The sequence below is a fragment of the Balaenoptera acutorostrata genome, chromosome 8 (assembly GCF_949987535.1).
Source record: "Balaenoptera acutorostrata chromosome 8, mBalAcu1.1, whole genome shotgun sequence".
In the NCBI taxonomy this organism is placed as follows: Eukaryota; Metazoa; Chordata; class Mammalia; order Artiodactyla; family Balaenopteridae; genus Balaenoptera; species Balaenoptera acutorostrata.
In genome coordinates, this window is record NC_080071.1 from 54,264,534 (window position 1) to 54,272,056 (window position 7,523).

Sequence of the window (7,523 nt, forward strand, 5' to 3'; positions counted from 1 at the left end):
AGCAAGAGAATGGATTATAGATTTGCTGTGTTAACCATTTCATTCCCATCAAGAATTCTAGTTTCTTCCCTCCAAATTTCCTGAGTCCCAATTTATATTCATGGTTAAATAAACTTAGCTCCAGAGCTATGAACTTCCACACAAACATGAATGTTTCCAAAAACTGTTTTACTAAATAAAAATTATAAGTTTGCAAAAATAGATGGCACAGGTAATTTATAAGCTAATTATCCATCCCCACCAAATTAAGAAAAAAAATTTTCTCAATAGAGAGATAGAGTGAAAGGAGGGAGAAAAAGTGGTAACATGATATTCTTCTCAGAGCAGATCCACAAGCTTGAAAACAAAAGTCAAGCTCTCCCAAAATTCTACTGTAGCAATGAGTCTAAGCAAAGCTATTCACAATTGCAATCTGAAGAGACCCAGGATAGGAAGGTAAAGAAAAGACTACTGAGAAAATGACAACGGTAAAAGAGAAAGATATAGAAAATTTTAAATAACTTTTTTTAAGTACATCTAGATTCAATCAGATGAGGTCTCCAGACTCTCATAGAAATCACTTTTCTTCATTGGCCATTATGCAGAGTTTAAGAACCTACAGAGAATTAAGATGTTCTGAACTGAGACTGCAGGAAGTCTACAGCTTCATTTCATCTAGCTTTGAGAGTCACTGCTGTTATATTCCAGAAAATTAATTTTCCACCTAGTGGTTTTCTTTGGTTTTCCTATAATGGAACATTTAAAAATCTACAGATCTAAGAATTTAAAGAGCTGTAGGCAGTGTTCAGTCAACTAGCTATAACACAGCCCAAGATATCCTGAAATTAAGGGCAAAGGAATTGCGATTACTGAAGTTGTGAGGATAAAGAAACCCTTTTTTTTTTCTTTTTTCTTTTTTATTGAAGTATAATTGATTTACAATGTTGTATTAGTTTCTGGTGTACAGGAAAGTGATTCAGTTATAAATATATACATATTCTTTTCCTTATTCTTTGCCATTATGGTTTATCACAGGATACTGAATATAGTTCCCTGCGCTATATAATAGGACCTTGTTATTTATCTATTTTATATATAGTAGTTTGTATTTGCTCCTAATTTATCCTCCCCCATCCCCTTTCTCCTTTGGTAACCATAAGTTTGTTTTCTGTATCTGCAAGACTGTTTCTGTTTTATAAATAACTTCATTTATATCATATTTTCAATTCCACATATCAGAGCTATCGTATGGTATTTGTCTTTCTTCTTCTAGCTTACTTAGTATGATAAACTCTAGGTCCATCCATGTTGCTGCAAATGGCATTACTTCATTCTTTTTTATGGTTGAGTAATATGTATATGGTGTGTGTGTGTATATATATATATACATACATATATCACATCTTCTTTATCCATTCATCTGTCAATGGACGTTTAGGTTGCTTCCATGTCTTGGCTATTGTAAATTGTGTTGCTATGAACACTGGGGTACATGTATCTTTTCTACTTAGTTTTCTTTGGCTATATGCCCAGGAGTGGGATTGCTGGATCATATGGTAACTCTATTTTTAGTTTTTTGAGGAACCTCCATACTGTTTTCCATAGTGGTTGCACCAATTTACATTACCACCAACAGTGTAGGAGTGTTCCCTTTTTTCCACACCCTCTCCAGCGCTCGTTATGTGTAGACTTTTAAAAATGACCATTCTCACAGGTGTGAGGTGGTACCTTGTTGTAGTTTTGATTTTTATTCCTCTAATAATTAGTGGTGTTGAGCATCATTTCATGTGCTTATTGGCCATCTGTATGTCTGGAGAAATGTCTATTTAGGTCTTCTGCCCACTTTTTGATCGAGTTGTTTAGTTTTTGTGTTGAGTTGTATGTGCTGTTTGTATATTATGGAAATTAAGCTCTTGTCAGTCACATCATTTGCAAATATTTTCTTCCATTCCGTAGGTTGTCTTTTCATTTCTTTTTTATGGCGTGCTTTGCTGTGCAAAAGCTTATAAGTTTGATTAGGTCCCATTTGTTTATTTTTTACTTTCTTTTGCCTTGGGAGATTGACCTAAAAAAACAAAGTTATGATTTATGTCAGAGAATGTTTTGCCTATGTTCTCTTCTAGGAGTTTTATGGTGTCATGTCTTATATTTAAGTCTTTGTGCCATTTTGAGTTTATTTTTGTGTATGGCATGACAGATTATTCTAACTTCATTGATTTACATGCAGCTGTCCAGCTTTCCCAACACCACTTGCTGAAAAGACTGTCATTTCTCCACTGTATATTCTTGCCTTCTCTGTAAAAGAGTAATTGACTGTAGGTGTGTGGGTTTATTTCTGAGCTCTCTATTCTGTTCCATTGATCCATATGCCTTTTTTTGTGCCAATACCATGCTGTTTTGATTAGTGTAGCTTTGTGGTATTGTCTAAGTCTGGGAGGGTTATGCATCCAGCTTTGTTCTTTTTCCTCAGGATTGTTTTGGCAGTTCTGGGTCTTTTTTTGTTCCATATAAATTTTAGGATTATTTGTTCTAGTCCTGTGAAAAATGTCATGGGTAATTTGACAGAGATCACATTAAATCTATAGATTTCTTTGGGTAGTATGGCTATTTTAACCATATTAATTCTCCCAATCCAAGAGCATGGGATATCCTTCCATTTCTTTAAATCATCTTCAATTTGCTTTATCAAAGTTTTATAGTTTTCAATATATAAGTCTGTCACTTTCTTGGTCAGGTTTATTCCTAAGTATTTTTTTTAATGTGATTTTAAGAGGGATTGTTTCTTTACTTTCCCTTTGTGATATTTAATTGTTAGTGTAAAGAAATGCAACAGATTTCTGTATGTTAATCCTGTATCTTGCTACCTTACTGAATTCATGTATCAGTTCTAGTAGTTTTTTGTGAGGAGTCGTTCGGGTTTTCTATATAAAGTATCATGTCATCTGCATATAATGACAATTTTACCTCTTCCCTTCTAGTTTGGATACCTTTATTTCCTTTTCTTGTCGATTGCTGTGGCTAAGACTTCCAATACTATGTTGAATAGAAGTGGTGAGACTGGGCATCCTTGTCTTGTTCCAGATTTAATAGGAAGACTCTCAGCTTTTCACCATTGAGTATTATGTTGGCTGTGGGTTTGTCATAAGTAAATAGCTTTTATTATGTTGATATATGTTCCTTCTATTCCCACTCTAAGAGTTTTTATCATGAATGGAGGTTGAATTTTGTCAAATGTTCTGCATCTATTGAGATGATCATGTGGTTTTTGTCTTTTCTTTTGTTGGTGAAGTATATCACATTGATTCATTTGCATATGCTGAACCATCCTTATGACACTGGGATGAATCCAACTTGATCGTGGTGTATGATCTCTTTTATGTGTTGTTGGATTCAGTTTGCTAATATATTGTTGAGAATCTTTTCATCTATATTCATCAAAGAAACTGGCCTGTAATTTTCTTTTTTTGGTAGTGTCTTTGTCTGGTTTTGATATCAGGGTGATAGTGGCTTCATATAATGACTTTGGGAGTGTTCTCTCCTCTTCAATCTTTTGGAAGAATTTGAGAAGCATTGGTAAAAGTTCTTTGCATGTTTGGTAGAATTCCCCAGTGAAGCCACTAAGTCCTGGACTCTTGTTTGCACGGAGCTTTTTTTACTACAGATTCTATTTTACCTCTATTGACCAGTCTGCTCAAACTATCTATTTCTTCTTGATTCAGTTTTGGTGGGCTGTATGTTTCTAGAAACTTGTCCATTTCTTCTAGGTTGTCCAATTTGTTGACATATAATTATTCATAGTATTTTTATGTCTTTTTCTTTGTTTCATTTTTTTTGTATTTCTGTGGTATTAGTTATCATTTCTCCTATTTCATTTTTTATTTTGCTTATTTGGGTCCTCTCTCTTCTCTTCTTGGTGACCCTGGTCAGAGATTTGTCGATTTTGTTTACCCTTTAAAAGAACCAGCTCTTGGTTTTATTGATTTTTTTCTATTTTTTTAATCTCTTTTATTTATTAGTTCTCTGACCTTTATTCCTTCCGTCTTTCTGCTAACTTTTTTTCTAACTCTTTTAGATGATAGATTAGGTTGTTTGAGATTTTTCTGGTTTTTTTGAGGAAGGCTTATATCACTATAAACTTCCCTCTACGGACGGTTTTTGCTGCATCCCAATATAGGAGCACGAAATACATAAAACAAATACTAACAGATATAAAGGGAGAAATTGACAGGAATACAATAATAGTAGGAGAATTTAACACCCCACTGACATCAAGGGACAGATCTTCCAGACAGAAAATCAATAGGGCAACAGAGATCCTAAATGACACAATAGAACAGTTAGGCTTAATTGATATTTTTAGGACAATACATCAAAACAAACAGAATACACATTCTTTGCAAGTGCACATAGATCATTCTGTAGGATAGACCACATACTAGTACACAAAACAAGCCTCAATACATTTAAGAGGATAGTCATTATTTCAAACATCTTTTCTGACCACAAGGGCATGAAGCTAGAAATCATCGACAGGAAGAGAAATGAGAAAAAATTGGATTGGTTCAAGATGGCAGACTAGACGGACATGTGCTCACTCCCTCTTGCAAGAGCACTAGAATCACAACTAACTGCTGAACAATCATTGACAGGAAAACACTGGAACTCACCAAAAAAGACACCCCACATCCAAAGACAAAGAAGAAAACACAATGAGACAGTAGGAGGGGCATAATCACATTAAAATGAAACCCCATAACTGCTGGGTGGGTGACTCACAAACTGGAGAACACTTATACCACAGAAGTTCACCCACTGCAGTGAAGGTTCTGAGCCCCACGTCAGGCTTCCCAACCTGGGGGTCCGGCAACGGAAGGAGGAATTCCTAGAGAATCAGCCTTTGAAGGCTAGTGGGATTTGATTGCAGGACTTCGATAGGACTGGGGGCAAAGAGAGACTCCACTCTTGGAGGGCACACACAAAGTAGCATCGGGACACAGGGGAAGGAGCAGTGACCCCACAGGAGACTGAACCAGACCGACCTGCTAGTGTTGGAGGGTCTCCTGCAGAGGCGGGGGATGGCTGTGGCTCACCGTGAGGAAAAGGATACTGGCAGCAACAGTTCTGGGAAATACTCCTTGGCGTGGCCCCTCCCAGAGTCCGCCATTACCCACCAAAGACCTGGGTAGGCTCGTGTTGGGTTGCCTCAGGCCAAACAACCAACAAGGAAGGAACCCAGCCCCACCTATCAGCAGACAAGCAAATTAAAGTTTTACTGAGCTCTGCCCACCAAACCAACACCCAGCTCTACCCACCACCTGTCCCTCCCATCACGAAATTTGCATAGCTGCTTAGATAGCCTCATCCACCAGAGGGCAGATAGCAGAAGCAAGAAGAACTACAATCCTGCAGCCTGTGGAACAAAAACCACATTCACGGAAAGATAGACAAGATGAAAAGGCAGAGGGCTATGTATCAGATGAAGGAACAAGATAAAACCCCAGAAAAACAACTAAGCAAAGGGGAGATAGGCAACCTTCCAGAAAAAGAATTCGGAATACTGATAGTAAAGATGATCCAGAACCTCGGAAGAAGAATGGAGGCAAAGATCAAGAACATGCAAAAAATGTTTAACAAAGACCTAGAAGAATTAAAGAACAAACAAACAGAGATGAACAGTACAATAACTGAAATGAAAAATACACTAGAAGGAATCAATAGCAGAATAACTGAGGCAGAAGAACGGATAAGTGATCTGGAAGACAGAATAGTGGAATTCACTGTTGCGGAACAGAATAAAGAAGAAAGGATGAAAAGAAAAAACAGCCTAAGAGACCTCTGGGACAACATTAAACACAACAACATTCAGACCTAGGCACACATACAGACTGAAAGTGAGGGGACTGAAAGAGATATTCCATTGCAAATGGAAATCAAAAGAAAACTGGAGTAGCAATACTCATATCAGAAAAAATAGACTTTAAAATAAAGAATGTTACAAGAGACAAGGAAGGACACTACATAATGATCAAGGGATCAATCCAAGAAAAACATAAAACAATTATAAATATATATGCACCCAACATAGGAGCACCTCAATATATAAGACAACTGCTAACAGCTATAAAAGAGGAAATCAACAGTAAAACAATAATAGTGGGAGATTTAACCCCTCACTTACACCAATGGACAGATCATCCAAACAAAAAATTAATAAGGAAACACAAGCTTTAAATGACACAATAGACCAGACAGATTTAATTAATATTTATACGATTCTCCATCCAAAAACAGCAGATTAAACTTTCTTCTCAAGGGCGCACAGAACATTCTCCAGGATAGATCACATCTTCGGTCACAAATCAACCCTCAGTAAATTTAAGAAAACTGAAATCATATCAAGCATCTTTTCTGACCACAACGCTATGAGATTAGAAATCAATTATAGGGGAAAAAACGTAAAAAACACAAACAGATGGAGGCTAAAGAATATGTTACTAAATAACCAAGAGATCACTGAAGAAATCAAAGAGGAAACCAAAAAATACCTAAAGACAAATGACAACGAAAACACAACGATCCAAAACCTATGGGATGCAGCAAAAGCAGTTCTAAGAGGGAAGTTTAGAGCAATACAAACCTACCTTAAGAAACAAGAAACATCTCAAATAAACAACCTAACCTTAGACCTAAAGCAATTAGAGAAAGAAGAAAAAAAAAAAAACCCAAAGTTAGCAGAAGGAAAGAAATCATAAAGATCAGAGCAGAAATAAATGAAATAGAAACAAAGTAAACAATTGCAAAGATCAATAAAACTAAAAGCTGGTTTTTTGAGAAGATAAACAAAATTGATAAACCATTAGCCAGACTCATCAAGAAAAGGAGGGAGATTACTCAAATCAGTAAAGTTAGAAGTGCAAAAGGAAAAGTTAAAAGAGACACCACAGAAATACAAAGCATCCTAAGAGACTACTACAACCAACTCTGTGCCAATAAAATGGACAACCTGGAAGAAATGGACAAATTCTTAGAAAGGTATAACCTTCCAGGACTGAACCAGGAAGAAACAGAAAATATCAACAGACCAATCACAAGTAATGAAATTGAAACTGTGATTAAAAATCTTCCAACAAACAAAAGTCCAGGACCAGATGGCTTCACAGGTGAATTCTATCCAACATTTAGAGAAGAGTTAACACCCATCTTTCTCAAACTCTTCAAAAACATTGCAGAGGAAGGAACACTCCCAAACTCACTCTACGAGGCCACCATCACCCTGATACCAAAACCAGACAAAGATACTACAAAAAAAGAAAATTACAGAACAATATCACTCATGAATATAGATGCAAAAATCCTCAACAAAATACTAGCAAACAGAATCCAACAACGCAGTAAAAGGATCATACACCATGATCAAGTGGGATTTATCCCAGGGATGCAAGGATTCTTCAATATATGCAAATCAAATAATGTGATACACCATATTAACAAATTGAAGAATAAAAACCATATGGTCAGTCTCAACAGATGCAGAAAAAGCTTTT